This window comes from Phocoena sinus, chromosome 2 (genome assembly GCF_008692025.1).
Source record: "Phocoena sinus isolate mPhoSin1 chromosome 2, mPhoSin1.pri, whole genome shotgun sequence".
NCBI classification, from domain to species: Eukaryota; Metazoa; Chordata; class Mammalia; order Artiodactyla; family Phocoenidae; genus Phocoena; species Phocoena sinus.
The window spans coordinates 99,932,682-99,960,569 of NC_045764.1; the positions used below are offsets into that span (position 1 = coordinate 99,932,682).

The 27,888-nt window shown below is 42.7% G+C and overlaps 1 protein-coding gene and 1 long non-coding RNA gene across 2 annotated transcripts in view; one reads left to right on the forward strand and one right to left on the reverse strand.

The window, feature by feature from the left end:
- The window catches only part of FMN1 (formin 1), a 406,404-nt gene that overhangs the window by 352,671 nt on the left and 25,845 nt on the right, over nt 1–27,888 (reverse strand). The window lies entirely within an intron of this gene.
- Nucleotides 4,901–15,714, forward strand: LOC116749540. The gene is made up of 3 exons (XR_004348633.1): nt 4,901–4,911; nt 7,393–7,396; nt 15,649–15,714. It is a non-coding gene; the product is annotated as an uncharacterized LOC116749540 (long non-coding RNA).

A 27,888-nucleotide genomic window follows, 5' to 3' on the forward strand; every position in this document is an offset into this window, starting at 1 on the left:
GGTACTAAGGGAATTAAGGTGGTCCTAAAGGGCCGTGGAGGGCGGGGGCAGTCCTCAGGGACGGGCTACTTTTCAGGGGAAATAATACTTGATACTTGAGGAATGAATAAGATTTAACCTGACAAACCAGAAGGCACACTATACATAAAATAACATACGTGCTCAGTAGGTGGCACATGTTTCAACGTGACTAGAAGACGTGGCACCTGTGGAAGAGACAGGCAAGGGCCAGGTGGAAAAGGCCCTTGCGCAGAGCCTTGCTCAGGAGATTGAATTTCATTCGCCAAGTCATGAAAATAAGTTGATCAGGGAGAAACTTGTTTGGCCAGCCCTCCTCACCACCTCACCTCTGCCTTTTATTCGCAAAATGGTTCTCCCACAAGCCACAATGCACTGAGCACCTGACATCCAGCTGTGGACAGCACCTGCATCAGGTAATTGTCTGGAACGGCTTACCTGTTTCCTCCAGACCTGTTGTCCTTCCTCACCCTTCCTTGCCTCTTAGATCCCCAAACTATTCTCAGCTCCCACTTTGCTGCTTCTGGCCATGCTTTTAGGTACCAATTAGGAGTTCCCTTTCTGCACGACCGCTTTACTCTTTCCTTTTTTTAACTGAACTATGGTTGATTTACAACACTCTGTTAGTTCAGGTGTACAACATAGTGATTCAGTATTTTTGCAGAATATATTCTATTATAGATTATTACAAGGTAGCGGGTATAATTTCCTGTGCTATACAATATATCCTTGTTGCTTATCTATTTTATAAGTAGTAGCTTGTATCTGTTAATCCCATACCCCTTATTTGTCCCTCCCGCCTTCCTTCACCCCTTTGGTAACCACATGTGTGTATGGAGGCTCCTTAAAAAACTAAAAATAGAACCACCAGATGATACAGCAATACCATTTCTGAGTATATATCCAGAAAAAATGAAAACACTAATTCTAAAAGATACATGCACCCCAATGTTTATAGGCAGCACTGTTTTTTTGTTTAATTTTATTTACTCTTTATTATTTTTGGCTGTGTTGGGTCTTTGTTGCTGCACACAGGCTCTCTCTAGTTGTGGCGAGCAGGGGCTACTCTTCGTTGCGGTGTGCGGGATTCTCATTGCGCTGGCTTCTCTTGTTGAGGAACACGGGCTCTAGGAGCGTGGGCTTCAGTAGTTGTGGCACTCAGGCTCAGTAGTTGTAGTTCACAGGCTCTAGAGCGCAGGCTCAGTAGTTGTGGCGCACGGGCTTAGTTGCTCTGCGGCATGTAGGATCTTCCCAGACCAGGGCTTGAACCCATATCCCCTGCATTAGCAGGCGGGTTCTTAACCACTGCACCACCAGGAAAGCCCAGCAGCACTGTTTATAATAGCCAAGCTGTGGAAGCAACCTAAGTGCCCATTAACAGACAATTAGACTAAGAAGATGTATTATACACACAAGAGAATATTGCTCAGCCATAAAAAAGAATGAAACATTGCCATTTGCAGCAGTGTGGATGGACTTAGAGAATACTATGCTTAGTGAAACAAGTCAGACAGAAAAAGACAAATACTATATGGTATCACTTATGCACGGAATCTAAAAAATAATACAAATGAATGTACATACAAAACAGAAACAGGGGCTTCCCTGGTGGCGCAGGGGTTGGGGGGTCCGCCTGCCGATGCGGGGGACGGGGGTTCGTGCCCCGGTCCGGGAGGATCCCTCATGACGCAGAGCGGCTGGGCCCGTGAGCCATGGCCGCTGGGCCTGTGCGTCCGGAGCCTGTGCTCCGCGGCGGGAGGGGCCACGGCAGTGAGAGGGAGGCCCGCGTACGCAAAAAAACAAAACAAAACAAAAAAAATAGACTCACAGATATAGAAAACAAACTTGTGGTTGCTCTTAGCTCATTGGGTGCAGGTGATTTTTATCCACCCTAGCTTCAGGCATCCCCACCACCTTAACCTGGGGCCCTCAACCAGCAGATCCATCTGCATTGTTACTCTGAATTTTCTCACACACTGCTTGTAATAATAGTATCAATAAGCTTCTTAGGTGGCTTTGGGGTATGTTAAAGAGCTTTCTTGGGGTGAATGGGGATTACAGTCTCACGTTAAAGGCATATTCAGGAAGACCAGAGATCTACCATAAAAATGGGGATCCCAAATTTTAGCTATGTCCCTGGTGTCTAGTTAGTGCTATGATCTTCCTTAGCCCTATTAGTAGTCATTTCAATCCTCATTTTATAGAGGAAAAAAAATGGAGAGCTAGAACAACTTTCTCACTGGAGTTCAACCTATAGACTAGGAAGCCTAATTTTCTACTTTTCTTTACATCTGGTTGGGAAAACCCTCTAGCGATACTAAAGTATCCGTGGCTCACACCAATTCTTGCTTCGCCCACGGACAAAACTTGGAAAAACCTAGATATGCATTCAGTTCCCTAGGATTAAATTATTTCTGCTCATTATTTGGCACTGCATTCCAACCTCTCCCAGCAAAACTGCTTGTGATAAAGCAGTTATGGATGGAGAATTCATATTGAAGACTAAACAGGATTATAAGCTGCAAAGACAATACCAGGTATGATTTTTTTCTCACATAGAATGAGAAAAGTACAGACCTTGGACTCAGAAAGGTTACTATCCATCCATTTGGGTAGGTCCTTCATCTGCAAAATGGAGATAACAGAGATTCCCCAAGAGTTTTGTGAGGATTAAACAAGATGAAATATTTAAAGTATTTCATAGAGCCCTCAGTAAATGGTTGTTAGTACTTTTATTACCATCAATCCTACTACTATTACTTTTACTACCACAACAAAATATGGCACTAAAGTCAATGACCCAACTATAAGATGAGCTAATGGATGGTACCACAGGGACTGAGAAATAATCTATTTGAAATTAAAGATAGTCTCAGATCCAGGTATATCACTTATACCTGGAGGAGTAAGTACAGTCTAAGGAGAAAATAAAACATCTAATTTGGGGACTATTCCAGCACTCAAAGGGGACAGGTCTTTATTAGTAGAGTTTCTGGATGGCTAATACATGAAAAAATGTTTTAACTATTGAATGCTGGAAAAGAATTTACTACCCTCCACCAGCTCTCACCAGCCCCCACCCCACATTCCCAAAGAGAGAGAAAGAAAACAAACCCAGGTGCCACTGCTGGAAGCTATAGGCCCTCAGATTCTGGCAGTACCAACAAAAGCTTTTGTAATTTCCTGCCATAAAGGAGACAATGCAGAATCCTCCATCTACTTTAGAGAAGTTTAAAATCTGGAGGTTATAGAAATCACAGCTGCATTTTGATTACTGGCATTCTGAGAAATACAGGGGCTGTGAGAATTACAAGGTGCATTCACTTCTTGGAGTACTTTCATTTAACTAGGATATGCTATTGAACATCTTTTCTCCAAAACAAAGTATTTTACCTTGACAATTGCTGTTGGAAAATCTCAACTACAGATTGAGCTGAGTGTTTGCTCCTTGTACCTCGGGAAATTTATTAAGTCCCCTTCAGAGACCGAAATTTATTGATACATAGAAAAAGAAATTAATCAATGTTTTGCAAGTGATTCCAATAAGTAAACAACCTTAATTTCTTTTTTTTTTTTTTTTTGCGGTATGCGGGCCTCTCACTGCTGTGGCCTCTCCCGTTGCGGAGCACAGGCTCCGGACACGCAGGCTCAGCGGCCATGGCTCACGGGCTCAGCCGCTCTGCGGCATGCGGGATCTTCCCGGACCGGGGCACGAACCTGTGTCCCCTGCATCGGCAGGCGGACTCTCAACCACTGCGCCACCAGGGAAGCCCAACAACCTTAATTTCTGATGCGTATTTCATCTACATCTACTAGAGATAGTCATCACACTGTAAACAGCATTCTTGCATCATTTTGATGAGATAGGACACACTTTATGTCCTTAAAGGAAGAACCACTAAAGCAAACAATGGTTATAAAACATACTCAGGGCCATATAGCAAATTAGTGTTTGAATTAGAAATAAAATTTGGATTTACCCTGCATTCCAATGCCTATCCTTCATCTATTCTAGGTTATTGGTGCTGAGATGGTCGTAGGGAAGGGGAATGAACAATACTCCTTCCTGTTCCTAAAAAGAAAATCTTTGTTGTCCTAAATCAAAATGATATAACACGTTGTGAATTTGGACAGACTTTTTCTAAAACTGTTTCTGATTTTGTCCTAAGATGAAATCATACGAATTCTGAGTAAATGGGAATACATGTGTATGTATCTCTTTAAGAAATGCTTAGCTCACAAAACATAGCTTGCAAATTTAAATTATTTGACTCATTTATCCTGTATGAGAAACTTTAGCTTTTTCTGTTTTAATTATCAGTTCGCACTAAGCAATTATAACTAAAGAATTTTCTCATTTGCTTTATTAACAACTTTCCTCATAGTTTAGTACCAACTCCATTTGGAATGATTGGTGATCCCCAATCTAAACACAGAGATTCTCAAGGGCAAACTAAGAAGTCCATCTAAAAGATTAGAACAAACCAGAAAAACAGGGATTATGACGTCAACTAAGCAAGCACCAGCAGATAGAAAGAAACAGAAGAGCAAAAAAATGTCAATATCTCCCTCAAGGCTGAAATTATTTTACATAACTTATCTTTCCTAGGTAATTTCTCTAATTTGAATATAAAATTAGGAAGTATTTACCTCATTACCACAAAACTTGTTTGATAAGAAAGAGGGACAGTTCTTGTAGGAATGAAGAAATCCAAAACCTCTCACATCTTAATGTCCATATTCGATATTAAATGCAAAGGGTATTATTTAAACAATGTCCACATTAAGGATTAGATGCAAAGTGTTTTCACCTACCTTGGCTAAATAATACAGATGAAATTTTTCCTGATATTGATGCAGCATTTTATTACAGCAACCCATCTTTAAAGAACTGTGTAAAATCTTCATTTCAAAAATACAAATTGTCACATATATACTCCAAAGTCCTTATGATAAAAATAACCTATCTAGAGGAAGACTATTTTTAAACCTTCCTTTACTAAGTAAATTAAAAACAAAACAAAACAAGGTGCTAATCCTTAGTTTTGTTCAACATAATTAAATCAACATATTCAGATTTTATATAGATATATAAAATTCAGATGGTATGATTTTAACAATTTGAGATCAGCAGCTCTGCAGGTTACAATTGGAAGACACCTGAACCAACTTGTCATGTACCAAACCATGACCTTTCATCAAAAATTCTTCTTTCATAGTTCAGCCCGTAAAAAATGAGCAAATTAAAAGCGCCTATTAAGTAAAGAGAAATTTCAATTCTGATCATCTAAATAGATTTCTCTCTTTCCCCCCCTGCAACCAAAAACATGCACTCTTGCTTTCAAGCTTACCTTCTTCTGGGGTTACTGACTTCCAGGGTCGGCACTTCCAAATCTTGGGGACTGAAATTGACTGCCCATGTCTTGGGTTATAGTGTTAGCAAGCACCCATGGTGCCAAAGGGTGGGGACACTTCGGCAAACATGATGGGTTCTCAGGAGAGCTGGAGACGAAGGACCAGGTAGGTAGAGGGTGTACTTCCCCTGCTCCATCGTAGGAGCAACTGGTACACAGCCATGGGAAGAAACTCTGCCCAGCATAAATAAGTCAACCTTCCCTGCACACAGTGGGCCAGACATGTCTCACCACTTTACAGTCCTATGAATGATACAAAACCAGCAATATTCTTGAAGAGTTTCATTTTATTTTCTTCTTTCAGGGGATAGGAGAAGTGATCCTTTTGCTTTTCAAATGATGGTTCCAGTTAAACATAGAAACAACTAATTTTTTTTTTTTTAACTTTCTAGTTTTGATTCAAAACAAAGTCCTCCTCTTCTAAGAACTAGTGATTCTACTGTATCTGTCTTCAGCATGTGTTAGGAATTTTATTTTCAGATTTTGAAAGCTAATCTCCTTTCCGGCCCCCATAAAATGACCTTCATCACTACAACATTTAGTTCAGGATGTAAACCTGAACTATGAAAAAATTGCTGTATAATTACCTTAATGAGACTTTGTGTTTATATTGCGTCTTTTATCTAAAGAGCTCAAAGCATTTTGCTAACATGATCTTACTAAGCTTCACAACACCCTACTCAGGAATGTGATGGTAAGGATTAATACTATCAAATTTAACACGTGGGGAAACTGAGAGATTACCAATTAAATGACACAATTTGAGGTCACAATGCTAGCTGTAGGCAGAGTTTGATTCAAGACTCTGACTTCGCTTTCCAAGGACATATCGGACTAACATTTCATTTCATGGTGAAATGAAAATTCAGTTTCACTTCTCAGAAAGAAACTGTTCTTTTGTTCTAAGCCTTTACAGAACATAAAAATAAGGCAAATAAATTTTATTTTATCTTTGCAAATTTTGGCACAGGTGTGAAAAACAGAAGATGTGTTAACTCCATTCACTTTATTCCCCTCCTTACCCTTTCCAAGGGCCACCACCATCTTCCCCATCAATGGACTAGGCCACACACTGGTGCTCATACAGAATGATTATTCAGCCGGTGCACTTTTTTCCATGCACTGGGGGAAAGAAGTTTTCAACGTTGGCCATCCTGTGCATGTTCACTGTGACATAGTCAAACAGTATGGAATTGTACAATGTGAAAGTAAAAAAAATCTCATATTGGTACTCCCAGAGGTTACCATTGTTATATGTGGGGATATATGAATATACACATGTAGTGATAACCAGACATAATTGTTCTACAGTTTGTTTGTCTTTTTTTTTCTATTTCCTTTTATTTTTTTCCCTTTTATTATTTTTTAACATCTTTATTGGTGTATAATTGCTTTAGAATGGTGTGTTAGTTTCTGCATTATAACAAAGTGAATCAGGTATACATATATCCCCATATCACCTCCCTCTTGCGTCTCCCACCCACCCTCCCTATCTGCCCCTCTAGGCGGCCAATTTCCCAATATTTCTCGGTCATCGCTCTTTGTTAGTTTGTGTATGTTTACAGCATTCTTTTAAGTGGCTACATATCCATTTTTATGGATATATGTACAAGAGTACACAACGATTCATTTTACTCAATCCCCTTTTACTGGACATTTGGGTATTTCCTTTGTTTTTCCTTTGTCTTTGTTGTTTTATAAACTGCAATAAATATCCTTGAGTTTAACTTCATGTGTTTTTTTAAATATTTCTTTTGGATCTACTACCTACTTTTCACATGATCCAGAACTCTTGCTTATGAAAATATACCTGTCACTCTATACGCTGAGCTGCTGATTGAATTGTGAGCCTGTAGCCTTGAATGGAAAACTCAGTTCCCCTCTTTCTTCTCATCACTGCTTGGCAGAGGTTTTGGCTTTATCTGCAGGATACTGCCCTGCCTTTACCCATATGACCCAGAAAAGTGAACTGGAAAACATTCCACATGGGGCAGATGGAAGGAAAGCCCTTACAATGACCCGTCTCTGATTCACAGCCTGATTTCTCCAAGGTCTTACTTAGTTCAACAGAAATTTAAATCCTGGCTTTTGACCAATAGACAGAGTGGTAGGTCCTATGTCTTGGAACAAAAAAAGTATATATTTTATGAATAAGACTTAGATCATATGCCTAAATCTGAGTTTGAGTGGTCACATGACTGAATACTTCACGCCTCTGTTCCCTCAGACCACATGGGAAATTCAATGTCACATTCAATTCAATACTGATATCATTTCAATGTTTTGGGCTGTCTGTAAAGCGAGAGCCCAAAGGGAGTGCTTTATTCCTTCACTTCTAGTGGAGTTTACACTCATATCACATATATTTCCACATGGATATCCTGTGTCTATTATCTTACTTCCCAGTAAAGCATTAGAGTTGACAAGCATTACTTTTCTATTTTAAAAACTGAAAAAGGAAAAGAAAGCAATAGACTTAGAGCCACAACAAGACAAATCTAGACTATAACTAGATCACCATCATTGTTTTTCCTATGAATTCATTTATTTGTTCACTTACTATGTATTGCAAGCAAACAATGTGAATAAGACACAATCCCTGCTTTTGAGGGGCTGACAGTATAGTCAGGGCCATAGACTAAAGAAAATAGGCAAAAAAAGACTAATATTCCGGAAGTTCAGGAAAGGATTCCTGGAAACTTTCATAGCTAACTACACAAAGAAACAAACAACAACAACAAAAACACCCAAAAAACTGCCTTGCCAACAGAATGAAATGCAATGTTCTTGGTCATATGAATCCTAAAAGATTCTGAAAGCCCTTAGCTCTCATCACCAAAAAAGTGGATAAGCTGAGAAGTCTTATTCTTGTCATATTCCAATTCTATTTGTTTCCATCGCTTCTTAAAATATTGTTGTGTTCTCTAAGTTCAAGTAACCAAGTAACTGTGCTCTTCAAGAAAAAAAAAATTTTCATTCAGTTATTTATTAACAATTTTCTCCCCCAAAGGTATGGAGTAAAGCAGTTCAGAATAGGTTTTATAAAATTAGTACGGGCTTTAGACTATGCACACACATTAGGCTCACTCTTTAAATGCTTATTCCACAGTAAATTTCATGCATGCCTTCTGGGCACCCTGAGTTTATAAAACATGACAGGATAAAAAACCAGGTCAAAGTCCTGATACCACCTCAATAGTTCCACTTGATAATCCAGCAGTATTCGAATCTAAGGACCACTAGCAACATAAACAATGTGTGAGAGAGAAACCTCAACGTCTGTGTGAAATCCACGAATGCTGAATGGACTCCTGCTGGCCTGTCCTGCAAGTAAGCTCCTCCAAAGGGCTGAGAATCAGGGTCTTGGTTTCAATTGCTGCCATGATTTTGCTACGTAATCTAAAAGAAGACGGAACCACTTATATTTCTGATGTGTAGGGGTGGTAAAAGATTGGCGTGGTACAAGCTCTCCAATCTTAATAAAGGAAACTAACATTTATTTAGCATGTACTACGTACCAGACACCGAGCTAAATGCTTTACAGATGTTGCTCAAAACTCAAGATCCAGGAGATCAGCCTCATCCTTACCACATAAAGTGAGAAAGTAAGAGGTGGGTCCGCAAAGGAAAAGTGGGTACTATGACCAGACAGAGGGGAAATGGATACCACGTGGGAAAACATATTGAAGCCCACTGTAAAAGTTCTCACGCACAGACATGAGACAGAGGTAGTCAGCTTCTTGCTTTGCTATTACGGCTTCTCTGTGCCATTCATGGCTTTTGACCAATGGGGGGGGCCCCTCGGCACATTTCACCCGCCCCTGTCATTTTGCTTCTTCATCAGCAATGCTTTCCATGGCCCTACCACTGGGCAGGAGGAGGCAGCTGTAGTGGTCTTTTGACACACCACCTGAGACTGAGCATTGGGATTTCTTTAAAGCTTCCAAGTGATCCTAATGTGTAGCCAGGGTTGAGAATCACCGGAGTAGAAAAGCCCGTGGTCTTCACCATGGACACGTACAAATATTACTTAACTCTTATAGTATCTGTTTTGTCCAGTCTAATAATCTGTGTTCTGGAAGACAGATCTGAGACGGTTGCTTTCATTTTCAGAAACCGACCCACAAACTGTGGAGGGAGAGGGAGTAATACCCATAAATCAGACACCAGACTCAACCGCACTCTTTTGCCCCCTTCATTATGTTCTTTGCACAAGATCAATTCAGCACTAGATGGGGAGAGAAGGGCAAAAGTGGGCTTAATTTTTATTTCTCAGATTTTTGGGGGTGGGGGAGTGGGGAGGAGAAACAAATAACGGAGACTTGCTTGCCACGAGGGAAAATGTTAAAGGTCCTACATGCCACTCTCATCTACTGAGGCTCTGCCCTTTTTGAAATCTGAAGTGATGCAAAGAGGTTATATCTCTGGAATATACCAAATGCCTTCTCAAGCCCACTTCTACCCTGTCATGGAATTCTGAGATAATTTAAAGGGATCATCGAGTTTCTCTGTATCACCCATCTTTCTAAAATAGCATGACAGCATGATGTCATACAATAAGATTACATCCAGGGAGGCCACATGATATGGTGGAATGCAGAGTTTGAATCCCTGATCCAACACTTACTAGCTGTGGGTACTCAGCTTAAGAAAGTTAAACTAAATCCAATTTTTATCACGCATAAAACAGAGGCAATAAATAACCTTTCTCAAAGACTCCTGAAGGGGTTAGAAATAATACATAGAAAGCATCTGACACATAATAAGCTGTCAATAATTATGAGCTATTATCATTTGGGAAAGAAATTTTGTTTTACAATCCAATCTTGAAGATTAGTTCTAAATGAAGAAAGTCAGATTCTTCCTGGATTACAAAGACAAAGACACTAGGACAATACATGTAAATGATTACTCAAAGGAAATATTAAATGAGGTTTACAAATTAGTAATGTTTGCTAGTCAAACAAATACTTCTCGAATTTAAATATCTAAATTAGAGTTGATTGAGTATAAGATAGGCTCAAGGATGTATTATAACAATACAACGTGGGAAATACAGCCAATATTTTGTATAACTGTAAATGGAAAGTAACCTTTAAAAATTATATAAAAGGGGCTTCCCTGGTGGCGCAGTGGTTGAGAGTCCGCCTGCTGATGCAGGGGACACGGGTTCGTGCCCCGGTCCGGGAAGATCCCACGTGCCGCGGAGCGGCTGGGCCCGTGAGCCATGGCCGCTGAGCCTGCGCGTCCAGAGCCTGTGCTCCGCAACAGGAGAGGCCACAGCAGTGAGAGACCCACGTACCGCAAAAAAAAAAAATTACATAAAAATAAAATTAAAAAAAAAAGCTGTTAACTGTTAGAGGCAAATTGACAATCATAAAAAGCACAGAGGATTCTTAGGGCAGAGAAATTATTCTGTATGATACTATAATGGTGGATATGATGGTCTCATTATACATGTGTCCAAACCCACAACATGTACACCAGCAAGGGTGAACGAATGTAATCTGTGGATTCTGGGTGACCATGCTGTGTCAGTGTAGGTTCGTCAATTGCAGCAAATGTCCCCCTCCAGCGGGGGATGCTGACAGGTGGGGAGGAGGCTGTACATGCGGGAGGGCAGGGGGTTAAAGAGAAATCTCGGTATCTTCCCTTTGATTTTAATGTGAACCTAAAACTGCTCTAAAAAACAGTCTGGAAAAAGAATTCAGTACTAAAAGTTGTTACATGTTAGAGGCAAATATGCAATAAATAAATCAGAGTTTAAAAAATACGGGACTTCCCTGGTGGTGCAGTGGTTGAGAGTCCGCCTGCAGATGCAGGGGACACGGGTTCGTGCCCCGGTCCGGGAAGATCCCACATGCCGCGGAGCGGCTGGGCCCGTGAGCCATGGCCGCTGAGCCTGCGCGTCCGGAGCCTGTGCTCCGCAACGGGAGAGGCCACAACAGTGAGAGGCCCGCGTACCGAAAAAAAAAAAAAAATACGAACATGGTTCATTAAATGGCCAACTTTGTAGGTGAAATTTTCGTAAGCTCCCACAGTTTTAGTGACTGAAGCTTTCTTATCTTCACATGAGTTTATCAAGGAAGTGTTTCATTATAATTAAATGTCTATATGTTTAACTTCTTAAGTGTGATTGATTGGTTACTTATAACCCATTGAAAAATGAAATTTTTCTTGCTATAAAACATCTCTCTCTTCTTTTTTAAAATATTTTAAGTGCTGATTTTCCTTTTTTTTTTTTTTTTTTTTCCGGCTGCACCATGTGGCACGCAGGATCTTAGTTGCCCAACCAGGGATCAAACCCGCGCCCCCTACAGTGGAAGCATGGATTCTTAACCACTGGACCACCAGGGAAGTCCCCCAAACCATCTCTTTTTAATAATTCACGGTTAAAGGCTCTCCTTTGCAATAAATCACTAAGCTGGGACAGAGGCTTCTAAAGATCTGCATACAAAATGACAATAATTGTAATAATACCAACATCACAGTGCAGTTCTGAAAAGCAGAGGAGATAACATAGATGAGAGGGCTTTACAGATGCTAAAGCCCTGTGTAAATGTTATGTTTTTGCAGCTGCGGCTGCCACAGCTGCTGGCTAAAAGTTCATCCCTGGTCATAAGGAGCATCCGTCCTCATTGGAGACACTGGGTGTGATTAAGCACCAAGGAGAAATACAAAGAGTTCTAGACTCAGAGGAGGATGAGAAGGCAGATTGATCAAGGAGGTAACACCTTGAAAGAGACGGGATGGGGGTTCCGCCTCACCAATGGGCAAGAGTTGGATGGAGAAGAAGCAGACACATACCACGGGCAGGTGGTCTGACAAGCAGCACGGAGTATTCAGAAACAGAGCGCCTTGAGGCACAGAGTCTGTGCAGGGGAGCCGAGTGCGAGATAAAGCTGGAAAGGATGGTGGGTGCAGATGGTGGAGAGTCGATGCCTAAAATGTCCAGAATTTTTTCAAGACAAACCAACCCTACATCTACTCTTATTAGTCGCTGAGTATGTGTATTACTTATATTCAATGTTATTATATATCGACCTCCAAAACTCATTAAAAAGGCCCATGGATTTGGCTGAGGGTTCTTTCACTTCTGCTCGTCCTGCGGCAGGCCAGAGAAAGGGAAGAGAGACGCAGACCCTGGCAGCACGCCGGAGACGGTTCAGCAGACAGGAAGAGAGGGCAAGAGAGGAGCCACGTAGGCTACAGGCAGGCTGGAGCAGAAACCAGGGAAAGGAAGGAAGACAAATGGCATAACCACCGATTTGCAGGGCCGTGAAACCTGAACTCTCCTGGATCCGCCTTCCTGGAGAGTCCTCTGGCTCCGGAACTTTGGGAAGGAAAACTGATACCCATAAATAACTGGCTGTGTAACCGCAGAGTGGGATAGATGCTTCATCTTGATCAAAGGCAAAGTGGTTTTTCTGACAAAGAAAAACTGTGGCTGGGTGATTCTGCAGAGAGGTTACCTGCACGGTTACACGTGGGAGTTTGAGAAAATCGCAAGATGCATGTTGCAAAAAGATATATGGAGGGGCTTCCCTGGTGGCTGAGAGTCCGCCTGCCGATGCAGGGGACACGGGTTCGTGCCCCGGTCCGGGAAGATCCCGCATGCCGCTGAGCAGCTGGGCCCGTGAGCCATGGCCGCTGAGCCTGCGCGTCCGGAGCCTGTGCTCCGCAACGGGAGAGGCCACAACAATGAGAGGCCCGCGTACCGCAAAAAAAAAAAGAAACATGGAGGTTAGGAGCTGGGTGGGGAGAGGTAAACAAGATGGAGTGCTGTCAGCAAGGAGCAAGGAGGAGATTTCACAACTTATGTTCCCTCAAACAGACAGGAGGTCAGGCTGGACCTGCTTTCCTTTGGGAGTACGGTCTCAAAATAAATCAGATTGCTGGCTGGATCATCATTACCCAACCACAGATATCCACTGTTTTCAGTAATGCCATGGTTAATGCTCATCTGGGTCCAACCCGGACCCTAAGACCCTCTAACTCGATTCTGTCCTCACATGGACCATCCACTCAACCACAGTCTCAAAGGATGGACCAGAACAACTAATAAGGTGAATTAATAAGTGAATCGAGATCTGTCAACAAAACAATAAAAATAAATCAGATTGCTTACTAAATGAAATCCAGTGTAACTGTCTCTATAAATGGAATAAAGATTTTTTAAGTACTCGTGAACCTTTTAAAACCGAAGTCAAATCTGCAAGCGTCCTAAAGCTACTCGACCAGGATAAAAGTTGAAGTAAAAATGTTTTCAAATCAAACCCAGCTCCATTCCAACCAAAGCTCCCTTCTCATTCACTTGATCAAGCTCCTTATTGGGGCTGTGAAGCTTCCTCCTCAGGTCTAGGCTCTGCCGAGCCCAGGAGATGATTTCAGGAAGGTTTTATTGTAGTGATGCTTACGAGGATGCTGCTGCTACGTCCACTAGCAGTCTCTGTGCAGAAGTAGGTGCCGCAAATCCAAGACCCTCTCCCAGGTCTCCCTGAAGGTTAATAGGAATGTGTCGCTGAGGGACCTCACACCTCTGCTCATTCTACAGGAGGATTTGGAGGGAGAAGGGGAAGAGGCAGCAACAGGACAGGAGAGAGAGAGAGACAGAGACAGAGACAGAGAGAGAGAATGAGAGAGAACAGATCATGGCAGAATGTCCAGACACGGGGGCAGGTCAGGAGACAGAAGAAAGGTCAATGAGGACAGATGGAGGCTGCAGGCTTATTGGAAGAGAATCCAGAAATGAGGCAGAAGGAAAAAGGAAAAGGAGGGCACGGTGATGAGACCAGGAGAGAAGCATAACTGAAGTAGGATGGAGCAACAAAGAAAGCAAACAACTTGCCCTGGAAAAAGAGAGTAAAAGGCAGATTAGTGAACAACCAAAGACCATCATTTCTAACATCCTCAGAGACGGGCGATGAGATGCAGATCAAGTGAAAATTTGGTTCATGACTGTTGCTCAGACAAGCAATGAGGGCTCTGACTCTGGGCCACTGGCTCTTGAAGGGTCCTAAAGATTCACCAGCCTCTGTCCGTGCTCTCATAGTCTGCCGTTTGTGCATCAGTGAAAATGCTCTTTCTACCTCCTACACGGAGAATTTATATTCCTACGACATTTCAAGGTCCATTTATAAAACATCTCACTGAAGTTATCATGGTCATTACATGGAGGCATCATGATATTTTATGTAAGGACGTATTTTAAAGCTCGAGTAACATAACTCTCAGTGCAAACAGCAATTAGGCAACACCACAGTGTGATCAGCTACTAGAATTTTAGAGCAAGAATTGAAATTACTTAGTGAAATCTGGAAGCTGTTGGTTATAAATAATTGCTTTACACATAAATAATGTCATTTCTTTTTCAAATGAAAAAATATTAGTAAACCACTCATCTTAATTGAGCTGAAATAAATCTGAGGCTGGAGTAGCAGTGTGTATGAATAACCATGGTGAGATCACCGAAACCCTGTTTAAAACTCAGTAACTTCCGGAGTTTTGTCAGTATCTGTGCCCTCCCTCACAGCTAAATTGCAATACTTCTTATTTCTAACATACCTTTCAATTGACAGGTCGAACCAGCATTTTCCGATGTCTACTTCATGACACGTATTATTCGAGACACACCCACATGCATGATCTCATCTAGTCTCACAACTGTACTGCAGTAGGTGTTATTAACCCAATTTTCCAGATGAGGGGACTGACACTGGGGGTGGTTAAGGTCACATAGCTGGGAACTGGCAGAGCCAGGACGTGGACCTGGGGCTCTGACCCCAAGCCTGGCACCTCCTGTAAGATACCAGACTGCCTCCGTTCCTATCTCTGGCCAGTAAGGAGTTGACTAGCACCCAGAAAGTAGGATGCCAGAATATAAATGTTATCTTCTTATTCATCTACAAACATGTCAAGTATTTCACAATAAAACATATGTATGGAGTAATGTAATGGACTGAATTATGTTCCTCTAAATTCATATGTTGAAGCCCTGACCCCCGCACCCAGTACCCTCAGAATGGGATTGTATTTAGAGATGGGACCTTTAGGGACTTCCCTGGCAGCCCAGTGGTTAAGACTCCACGCTTCCACTGCAGGGCGTGCGGGTTGGATCCCTGGTTGGGGAACTAAGATCCCACATGCCGCACAGTGCAGCCAAAGAGTAAAAAAAAAGAGAGAGAGATGGGACCTTTAAGAGGTGATTAAGTTTAAGTGAGGCCATTAGGGTGTGCCCTAATGCAATCTGATTGGTGTTCTTATAAGAAGAGATTAGGACACACCAGGGGCACACAGGTGCACAGAGGGATGACCATGTAAAGATGGCAGTCACCTGCAAACCGTGGAGAGAGGCCTTAATACCCTCCCTGCCAGCCCCTTGATCTTGGCTTCCAGACTCCAGAACTGTGAGAAAATAAATGTCTGTTATTTAAGCCACACAGCCTGTGGTATTTTGCTATGGCAGCTAAAGCAGACGAATACAAGTTCCTATGATGTGCCACACACTGTGCTGAGCGCTAGAATGTTACAGTAAGTAAGACAGGGTCCCCAGTCTCAAGAGCTTGCAGTTTTGAAGGGGCTTCTCAGAAGCAAGCAGGCAATTAGAATGAACACGCACGGTAAGTGCTACAGATGGGCAGGTGTTGAGTGCTGGGGAGCACGTGAGGAGCTCACGTCATCCGATATATGGTATGTATATGGGAGAGGATGTCTGGCAAAACTTTAAAGAAGGTGATGTCTATGCTGAGATCTAAAAAGATTTCTCCCTCACACCTAGTAGAGCCTCAGATTTCCACTGACCAAATATCTTTCTATTCTTATTCCAATTCCCCCAAATTCAGAAAACATTCCTCTTATGCCAGTCAGCTACTGCTCTGCTAGCATTTTGTTTCTACTTCAAAAACTAAACATATATACGCTTTTTTACATGCTTAGGTCTAGGAACTGGTTTCATGAAAGCATTTAGAAATGTAAACAAAATTTTAGATGAAAAGTTGTGTGCTGCACTAGTCTTTGATAACAAAGGTTGACACAACCTAAGAATGTAAGAATAGAATAGTTCAAAAAATCATGGTGAATTTATTCAGTGGAATATGTGAATATTAAAATTGATTTTAAGAATATTTAATGGCATGGGAAAATGCTGTGATATAATATAAAGCCATTATAATTTTTGTTAATATAGATATGCAGTTTTAAAAGTTCAAAGTATTAAGTGGCTATTTCAGGCTTATAGAATTGGACAGTTTCTATGTATTAGTTTTTAAAATAATTTCTATGTTTCCAAAGTTTTCTAGAATTATAAATATAATTATTATAATTATATACACACACACACACACACACACACACACACACACACACACACACATTTTTTTTTTTTTTTTTGCGGTACGCGGGCCTCTCACTGTTGTGCCCTCTCCCATTGCGGAGCACAGGCTCTGGACGCACAGGCTCAGCGGCCATGGCTCACGGGCCCAGCCGCTCCGCGGCATGTGGGATCTTCCCAGACCGGGGCACGAACCCGTGTCCCCTGCATCGGCAGGCAGACTCTCAACCACTGTGCCACCAGGGAAGCCCCACACACATATTTTTAATGAGAGAAAAGAAATGTTTTTTTTCTAGAAGGCTTGGGAAATTATCCGATTCTTTTAACCATACTGTTTTTGATTATCTGATTCTTTCAACCATTCTAGTTTTTAGAACCAAACTACCTGCATTAGTTTTATCATACATCAATAAGCTGTTATCAGTTTAAAAAATTATACTTGTACTAAGAAAACCTAGATCTGAGTTTTAGTTCCACCTCTTACTAGCTGTATTTCTCAAGTGGAAGTTACTTAAATTCTGGGCCTCAATTTCTTCTTCTTTAAAGCCAACAATAATTGCAATGACCATCATAGGGCAGGTGGGAGGATCAAATCAGATGTCTGGGAGAGTGCACTGCAAACTATAAAGAGCTACAGTAAAATGAGGATGAGGATGGTTATTATTTTTATTGACTTATATGGTGCTCTTTTGAACAAGTCAATGTCAGTTGAAGATGAAAATAGGTTTTGAAAATATAAATATGTGTTCGTTCTGTGTCAGTGTGGCCCAGACCATGTTAGGTAGGCTCCTATGGGGCAGGGATCACATATATTCGAGATGATTTCTCATAGATTGTGAATGGAATGCCCAATGCCAAGTGCTCACCTCAGAAAATATCCTTCATAGACACAGGACCAAAGTGAGCTTTATACAGGCAGCTGATAAGTCATTGTAGGCCACCTCCTCAAAGCCACTGCCTGAGTGGCCAGGAGGCCAGGCCATCAGGAAATCCATGAGGGTGGCAGGTCAGAACATGGAAAAGTAGGAAAAATGCAGTCAACACTTACTAGGTAAAAGCCCCCTGGCAATGATTCAGCCTCAAGTGACGGAAACACCTCGACCTTGACACTAAGTGTTATTTAAATAGATGTGAGAAAAGCTCTTTCAGGTCCTGGGAGAAAGATACTGATCCGATCACATGCAGCATGTTATCAAGATTTTCCCATGCCTGCCTAGACCCTCTCCACAAGAAACAAAGGTTGAAGGTAAGGACACGCAGGTCCTCGGAAGTACCTGGGATGACCTCTGCCCCCCAGGGCAATCGTTCAGACCAGGTAGGCAAGGACCTGAAATCATATTTTCCACAGCTGGGTCAGAAGAAAGACGTCTAGAATTTTCTTTTTCTTCTTTTCTCCCCCCCCCCCAAACCCCACTACCTCTCTAACTCCCAAACTTTCCCCTCCTTCCTTTCCTTCCTCTCCCCATCTCCTTCTTTCCTGGCTGTAAATGTTTGTCTCAATTCTGATAGTCCAAAATATGGAGCAGCTGAATATTTTCAATAAAACAGCATTTCTCCAAAATTGTTCTATACCTTCAGCTTCTCGAACTAATACTATAACGTCTTTTTCTTCCTGCCCTTCCATACTCTGTTTAGGAGCAGTGGGTATTTCATGTTTTTCTTGAGAGTCTACCTTGATCCACAGCAGTCTACCATCTCAAGTAAAGAGGAAAGAATCAGTGGGTCTTTCCATCTCTTCCTAACGCAGCCTCATTGTGTCATTTGTAAAAGGAACCATACACCAGGACTGGCATGATATGCATACATTACACCCAGGGTACTCATCACACTTAAGAGCAGAGGATAACATGGCAACAGGAACATCCAAAGTTGCAGCTTTTCAGTCTATCATTCTTCTTGGTGTGGCCTTAACCTAAAAAGAATTTCTGGGGCCCTGGCAATCTATTTTCTAGGGCAACCTTTAATTTCCTTAGCTAATTCCAAGCAGCACAGCCACCTGAACTCCTCCACCACTGTCTTCCGCTCCTCCCACATGGTGTCTTGCCCAGATCTGCATCTCTTTCACGACACCCTAGAGGTGTCTTCACAATAACCCAAGCTGGAGGAGCCCAGGGGGCTGTTGGTCTGTGAGCACACACCCCCCTCTACTGGACAAAACACGAAGACATGTACATGGCTGGGAAGGGACCACAGAATTCCCCAACAGGAACATCTAATTCACTGTCCTCACTTTGTACAAGAGAAAGACATGCCATAAATCAACAGATTCACAGAAGGAACTGGAGGCAGAAGCTCTACCTCTGTCCTTCATGGTAAGCGCCATCATTACTCTGTGTTCTTCAATAGCTTGACTCACAAGAAGAGAGGACTATATGACTGAGTTCATGGCGGGGGGTGGGGGGTCTCTAGGTTCTGAGTTAAAACACTCTCCAAGGTGCAGCCATCGATGAGGAAGCAAGGTGTTGGTTGAAAGAGCCCTGGGCTGGGAGTCAGAGGACATGGTCTCTAGTCCCAGTTCTAGCACGACCTCTGTGATTCTGCGCAAGACACATAAAAGTCTCTGGAACTCCCTGTCCTCATGTGTGAAGTGAAAGAGTTAGAAGAGATGAGCCTCTAAGGGAGCTTCTCACAATATGAACCCATAAGGTCTATGACTGTACACAAGCAGATGAAAGAGGGCAAAAAGGAAAAGGAAAGAAAAGCACATGAACTGGAATGCTGGAGACCCCATCCTAATCCTGGCTCTGGAAGCAACTAGCTACTTGACCTTAGGAGAGTCACTTCATCTCTCTGGAACTCTGTCTTCTGCAAAGGGATGAAGCTAGATGATCTTGGGAAGAAGATTATAGCTTCTCAACCCCTAAGTTTCTACAATTATGAGTAATGATAACTGTGGGCACCGATGCTGTCTTCAAAGGATCCTGAAGCCACAGGGGCATTGTTTATACATCTTTGGGCAAAGTAGGGAGCCATTAACCTTCCTACTTGTTTTATAATAAGTATAACTAAGAATAAATACATCAAACTACTTGTTTAAGAGTACACAAGAGCTCAAGCAGATGTGCTTCCTTCCAACCTGTGTGACGGACAAGACATTAGTCCAAGGCACTACCATCAAACAACAAAGCTTATGTAAGCCATGCTACAAAATAGCCAGGAAGCCACTGCTTTCTGTGAATTAATAAGTAGACCTAATAAATTACTAAACTAGATCACTAATTCTACTCATTCTATTTATTTATTTATTTTTTTGTGGTACGCGCTCCTCTCACTGTTGTGGCCTCTCCCGTTGTGGAGCACAGGCTCCGGACGTGCAGGCTCAGTGGCCATGGCTCACGGGCCCAGCTGCTCCGCGGCATGTGGGATCTTCCCAGACCAGGGCACGAACCCGTGTCCCCTGCATCGGCAGGCGGACTCTCAACCACTGAGCCACCAGGGAAGCCCTCTACTCATTTTAAATGGGGTTGTAGGAATTGACACGAAGTTTAAAAGAAGAGTTGAAACCAAACAATGGCAATGTTTGTTGCCAATGTTGGGTGACCTACGTATGGCTCTGGAAGCGGTGGGAAAGGGTGGCGCTGAGCTAAGTTCCAGCCCGCCTCACCCCAAACTAGATTTTTATTTAGATTATGCAATCAATAATCTAAATAAAAAGAGCGCTCTTGCCACGCAAAGGCAGTTTCAAAACAAGTTCTCTAGCTGCACCAGCATCCCACTTTATACCTGGCTCCTCTTATCCAGGCTTTCAGGATCCACTGAAGACATTAGGGGAAACAGCAGTGGATGGGGAGAGCTTCGTGACCAACGTTTGGACTGTCAGCCACAAGGTCAAGTGGAAGGGCACTGAAAGGAAAAAAGAAAACTGTGACCCTGGAAGAATTGCTTAACCCCTCCGACATTCAGCTATCCTGCCTTTCCTTAAAAAAACTTAGACAGTAAATACATTTGAGTCACAATGTTTTGCAGTAAAATAAAGACAGCCTATGCATTTGAAATACCTTGTTTACTGAGTTTCTCCTTTCAAATTATCTTCTGATGCACCTCGCCTCCTCTATTTGATCCTCCGAGGAATTTTTTTTTTTTTTTTTTTTTTTATTCGGTACGGGGGCCTCTCACCGCCGTGGCCTCTCCCGTCGCGGAGCACAGGCTCCGGACGCGCAGGCCTAGCAGCCACGGCTCACGGGCCCAGCCGCTCCGCGGCATGTGGGATCTTCCCGGACCGCGGCACGAACCCGTGTCCCCTGCATCGGCAGGCGGACTCTCAACCACTGCGCCACCAGGGAAGCCCATCTGAGGAATTTTAAGTATTAAAATCCAAAGGATGTGCTGGACACACCAAGCCCAATAAGCACTTTAGATGTTAAAGAGACAACTGTTTAAGGACCTTATCCCAGAAGTTTTTCAACCTAATTTTTATTTTAAAAGGCCAGTGACAAGTTCTGAGAATCTTCAGAATTGCACCCCCTACCCTTAAGTCCTCTCTTGTAGGGCTGTGTCCTTGAACATCAGAATATTTATTTTAAATCGTGGTACAAACCGAACACCAATGGGAAGATCTCGTGAGAAGATAAGCGGAGCACAGGATAACCCAGTTAGAGAGGAGAATGTGTGCTCTGTCCGTTGGCCTTCCCTGGTGCTGCTTCTTGCTGGCAGCAAGTAGGAAAGATTCCTTTCACACCTGACACAAGTATGCACTGTCCTTCTGAAATATGAGAAGGCAATTCCCTGAGGAACAAGGAGGCCTCTTGGCAGTGGTGGGTGAAGCTCAGAAACCGAAAGACCTAGCTGGCAAGGCCTGCCGGAAGAAGTGACTCTCTGTGGAATGCTATTGCAATCGGCTAGTTTACCCTCCCAGGGTGATGCAATATTCTAAAATGTATTACTTAAAACCGGATAGAATTACCATTGTGCGTTACATACCAATACTAAGCTCCTCTTCTGTGGACCATAAAACCACGGAACAGACTTAGGCACTACCTATTCCTGAACTGCCTTGTTTTAGCCCTTCACACATATGCCCTGCAAACATAGTACAGAACCTACTGATGACTTTATATTTTGGTCCTCATGTCTCTAGGATGGATGTGAGCTCTCTGAGGACAGGGATGAGCCTTTATTTTTGGTCTGTTGTGTCTATCGCTGTGTCCACTCTACCTAGAATGGTGATGAATCCATCCCAGGTATTCCAATCAATATTGTTAAGTGAAGAAATGATTTTTGTGTGCCTCACAGATATAAATACAAATAATCACAGTGACAGAGCTGTGTTCACTGTTACAGTTCAGAGAAGATGGGTCCATGGCCACAGGTGATTCAACATCAGTCTTACACAATTTCAAATAGGAATGGAAAGTAAGCGCCTACTTCTCAGTGTCTGGGAATAGTTCTGAAACTGATGCTTCCTAATTGCATACCGTGATAGTTCAGGAAGGACACGTCTAAGCAAGTGATTTCCTTGACGAACAATGTTATAGTTATTTCCTTCTGAAAACAGAGCAAGGGTCAATGTCAAGGGCTCCACAGTGTTTTGCATCCAAAATTGGGGAAGGTCAATACAACCCTATCAAAAGAATGCTTTCTCTCTAATTCTTAGCACCTATGTTGAATGCAGTTTATCTGCTATGCTGAATGGGAGTCCCTTAAATCCTTCCTGGAAGAAGCTAGGAAACAGACAATTAAATAAATAAGTGATATAAAAAAAACAGGTAGAAATATACCCACCCATCTCATGGGGGCTTTTACGAGGCTCTGACGATAACGCATGTGGATATTCTATGTAAGCAATCACACGCACCCACAGACGTGACTTCAGTTGGTGATTCCTGTCCACGGTTTTCTTTAGCTGACGCCACCCTCGTCTTGCCCGTACCCTGCTGCAGTGAGACCCTTCACTGTCGCCACCACCCTGCACCTAAGCCGCTGCCGCACATTTGCCTCTCCTGGTTGAGAGGCAGCGACAGGCAGGGTAGGAGTTTCAGAAGCATTCTGGAATTCTACCTTCTTTCTCTCTGCCCATTTTGAATGAGAGGGGTAGCTCTATATTTCAAAGAAGAAAAAAGAAACCTACGTGATTCTGAACTAATGTCGTTCCCAAGGAGTATGACACTGGTCAGAAAAGTCCTCCATTCATGAGCCGGTGTTTACTGATATTACCAAGGACATGTCCTGGCGTCCACATGTCTTCCCAGGGAGGCTTCTGGTTTTTGGTCATAATTCACTCAATAAATTAATGTTCCTACCGAAAGTGGACAATGTATTTCCTTCCCAGGTACCGTGTGAGATGCTCACACATTTCTTTATACTGAGGAATGGCTTCTCTATGTGATCACGGGTCTTAGGGAAACTAGGGGAGCCCCGGGTACTGCAGCCTCTTAAAGGGCCCCCACCACGGGGCCCACTCAACAGGTTACCCTACTGCTCTGATTCCAGTTTTTCAGTCCCTTCCCTGCCACCAATGACAGAAGGGCCAGGGATGAGGGAGGGTGATCAGGGACAACATTTGCAGCTGGTCAGACCTGGGTTTGAGTCTGGGCTCTGCCACTTCCTGGCTGGGTGTCTCTGCAATTGGCTTCCCTTCCCTGACTTTCTGTCCCTCATCTGTAAAATGCGGATAACAGCTATTGCAGAGACTGTGGTTTTAATTAAATGGAATATTTATCAAGTATCCAATTCAGTGGCTGATGCATAAGTGTTCAACAAACAGCCGTTGTTGCAGTTACTGTTGTTTTTAGCCAGTGTCCATGTTCTCTTGGCTACGGCCCAGCAAGGGCCAAGATCACTAGAGGAAAATGAAAGGAATGAAGGAACATGAGAAGAGAAAATAAGCAAGTGCCAACACTCAGAAAAGGCCTCCAGGAATGGCTCAGGCGGTGGGAACGCTATCATTGATCACCCGCACTGCAGAATTAGGCTTCTATCAGGCAATCAATCTAAAAAGGAGGAGATACAGGATGCATCACCGCCTGCTGGCGGCTGGACTCTGCAGCTGTTGCTCTTTCTCCCCACGAGCTGCCTCCTGTTTCATTCTTCTTCCCTCTTGCCAATGCAACGTGCAGCCTATGCACACATTATGCTCCTATATCCCCATCCTTCCTCCTTTGCCATCCTCTCCTCAAGATGAACATGTGTGCCCCCCACACACAAAGCCTTGCCCAGGGCCACACTGCCTTCCTCTTGTCTCGCCCCTCCATGTGGACACACAGAGCTTGAATTAGCCTGGAAATTCTGCATTTTCATGGTTTAGTAGCATGACTCCTCCTAGCAGTGAGGATACCATTGCTGTCTGTCAAACTGGATACACGGCTTTGATGATTCTAATCAACAAGAGTTCCTGAAGTATGAGAGCTATGAATTAGGGCTCCCGAACCCACTCAGAATTTACCCCGCTATGGCTATGTCCCTCCCTGTATGAGAAGGTCATGGGCATAGCAGTGAGGGAGGCAAGAGAACGGGCTCAGGGGCAACGCCAGGAGTGCAGGTCCCAAACCCTGCTGGGGGCCTTCGCCATCTCTCACCTAACCTGAAAGGCGTCTCCCATCGCAAGTCCCCAGAGATCTTCTTCAGGAAATGTCACACCCTACTCTACTCTGTTGGAGGGCTTCAGTCATCCCGGAGAATGTCACTGTCCTCTGAGGTGGCAAATGGATGGAAGCCAGAGAAAATTTAGAGCAGACCACATACTGTACCTCCTCATCTAACAGACAAGAATGATGAGGTTCCTGGGAAACTGACTTATCGAGACCCCCCAGCAAAGTGGTCAGTGGCCAGGTCAATACTAAAACCCAGTTTGCTCTGGGCAAACTGGAAGCGTCTATAAAATTTAAAATCAAGTTTTTGTTTGTTTGTTTTCTCTGAGACAGATTCCTCCTTTTGTGTGTGTGTGTGTGTGTGTGTTGTCTTCAAATGTTTTTCTAATGAATATCCCCAGATATACACCAAAATAGCGAGGACCGTATGATACAGCCACATGAACGCATGACCCCAACAAAGCCTTCATCAGGATTTTGCCACACTTGCTTCATAAAATCCTTATCTTATTTTAACTTAAGCATTGTAAAACCATTCCCAGAATCATTTCACCCAGCACACCCCAGTATGTATCTCTTTAAAAATATGGATATTTTCTTACAGCAGTGATTCTCATAGTTTTGCTGGTCCCCACCCCCCCCACCCCGAGTTTCTTATTTAGTCGGTTGTGGTTGGGGCTGAGTATTCTCATTTCTAACGTATTCCTGGGTGATGCTGGTGACGCTAGTCCGAAGCCACACCATGAGAACCACTGTCTTATATACTCACAATGCCATTATCATAACTAACAGGTTTAACAGTATACCTCAGTATTATCAAATATCTATCTATATTCAATTTTCCTGCTTGCCTCAGAAACGTCTTTTTTTTAAAAAATTATAATTACCTTTGGAAGGTTTGCTGTATATATATATTTTAGAAGATGTTGGGGGTAGGAGTTTATTAATTAATTTATTTATTTATTTTTGCTGTGTTGGGTCTTCGTTTCTGTTGGAGGGCTTTCTCTAGTTGTGGCAAGTGGGGGCCACTCTTCACCGCGGTGCGCAGGCCTCTCACTATCGCGGCCTCTCTCATTGTGGAGCATAGGCTCCAGATGCGCAGGCTCAGAAGTTGTGGCTCACTGGCCTAGTTGCTCCGTGGCACATGGGATCCTCCCAGACCAGGGCTCGAACCCGTGTCCCCTGCATTAGCAGGCAGATTCTCAACCACTGTGCCACCAAGGAAGCCCCAGAAACGTCTTTTTACAGATGGCTTGTTTCAATCATTTTTCAAAGTCCATACATTACATTTGGTTGCTATGTCTCTTAAGTTTCTTATATATATTTGCAGACCAGTCAGTCTCCCCTCCCCTTCTTAACCTGTCTCTCTTGTTTACTGCCTTATAAACTTATCAAAGCTGCTAAGAGACTAGATCTTAATTGTTCTCACCACAAAAAAGAAACAATAATTATATGATGTGATAGAGGTGTTAGGTAATACGGTGCTGGTAATCATACTGCAGTATATAAATGTATCAAATCAACATAATGTACACCTTAAACGTACACAATTTTCTATGTCAATTATATCTCAATAAAAAAAAGAAGAAAGAACCCAGTACAGTCCCACATACATACGGACTTAGCTGTTTGCTTGCTCATGGTGTTGCTTCATTTATCCCTCTAGTTTCCGTATGTCCTATGAACTGGAAGGTAGCCCTGAATGTCTGATCACCTATAGATTCAGCTCCTTGGCAAGAACACTCCATAGCCCCACAGACAGGGCTGTGTGTGGTAAAATCAAGGTTTAAATCTTAAACTCAGATCTGAAACATACATTTCTATATGTTTGGAACATACATTTAAAAAATTCCACCGTAACTATTTTTAAACCACTTTAAAATAGTTCATGCTCTTTATACTAAAGCAGATCTTCCTCCCTTGAAACTTTATGGATCCCTCTTTTTTCCAAAAGAAAAGAAATAATTTCTCAGATTCCTCAGTAAGCCACGCACCTGGGACCCAGTTCTTGATCACACTGGTCAGTTTAAACATTCAATCCAAGTATAATAAAACCCTACCTAAGTTAACATTTATTGCATGAAACGCCTGCAATCGGATGAGGAAAATCATTTAGTTTCTAAACAACCAAGGCTGCTATTTGTAGCTACTACTGTCTTGAAACCCACCTCTAAGCTACTCAGATGCCACCAGAAGTGTCCTCTGGCACACACCAAACAGGAGAAGCCTGCCTCTCAGACCAACAGGCGGCATACCGGTGAGCAGAGGAAGAAACAAAACAGACTGTTTGGGGATGAAATGGGATCTGATGGATAAAACTGACAAGAATGAGCCCGCGAGTAGAATTCTTCTTGAGAATAAATTCCAATTCCTAACATCTAACAAGCATGGATGGCATTCTAAGGCATTTAGGCAGATTCAACTTTTATCAAAATGGTTTATATTGACAAAATGACCTTCTCAGTCATGAAAGAACACTTACCTAATTGAGCGATTTTTTTAAAATTCAAAGGATAAATACACAGAAGACATACTATACTGTCCTGGAGCTGTATCTTCACCTAATCCCATTGCTTTTCACACACGGGTGTGAGACGGTGTGAAAAGCACAGACTCCTAAGGGTTAAATGAAATTCTGTGTAATTAGCCTAGCACAGCTGGGGATGCTGTAATTAATGTTAATTCCTCATGTCTCATTCACTCTATTTTATGAACCTTATTGTTGGATTTTCTAGAATTCTATGCCTAGGGAAGGGTGTAAAGAAGAACTGGGTTCTGGCAGTCAACTGATTATTGAAGAATAGATTCTTCTCATCTCTTCTCCTGTTGAAATGGAGGAATAAGAAAGGTGAGAGGACGCATCAGTCAATGTAAATAGAGATACAATAAACTGTGCACACTGGAGAAAGTTTTGTAGTCATTAAAAAAAATAACTTTAAGTTATAATAATCAACTCTGAGCAGTAGTGGGGCATTGATCAAAAACTTCATTTTAAATAAGAATTTTCGGGGGCTTCCCTGGTGACACAGTGGTTGGGAGTCTGCCTGCTGATGCAGGGGACGCGAGTTCGTGCCCTGGTCCAGGAGGATCCCACGTGCCGCGGAGCGGCTGGGCCCGTGAGCCATGGCCGCTGAGCCTGCATGTCCGGAGCCTGTGCTCCGCGGCGGGAGAGGCCACGGCAGTGAGAGGCCCGCGTACCGCAAAGAAAAAAAAAAAAAAAGAATTTTCATGGGCAGGAATGAAATGCTTCAGTAAGGCAAGGTCATATTTGTTGAACCAGTAAACAGTACTGCTGGAGAAAAAAATATTTTGTTATGAGCATTTTTTTAATATTCTTATATTCATTAAAAAAAACTTTGGTACTGATGTAACGCACAACACACTTGGCTGGAAATAATCCTTATTAAAGCAGCATTCTGTAAGAGCTACCGTTTATTCTGGTTTCACTTGTCCTAGGCATCAAAATATTATTTACAATAATTAGGTAAGGTCTCTTAATCTGTTATAACATTGCCCCGGGCAGGGACTATTCTTTAAGCTATGACTTCATAGTGACAATAAAATAATTAATTGACAATGATGAACTATATACAATTCAGTT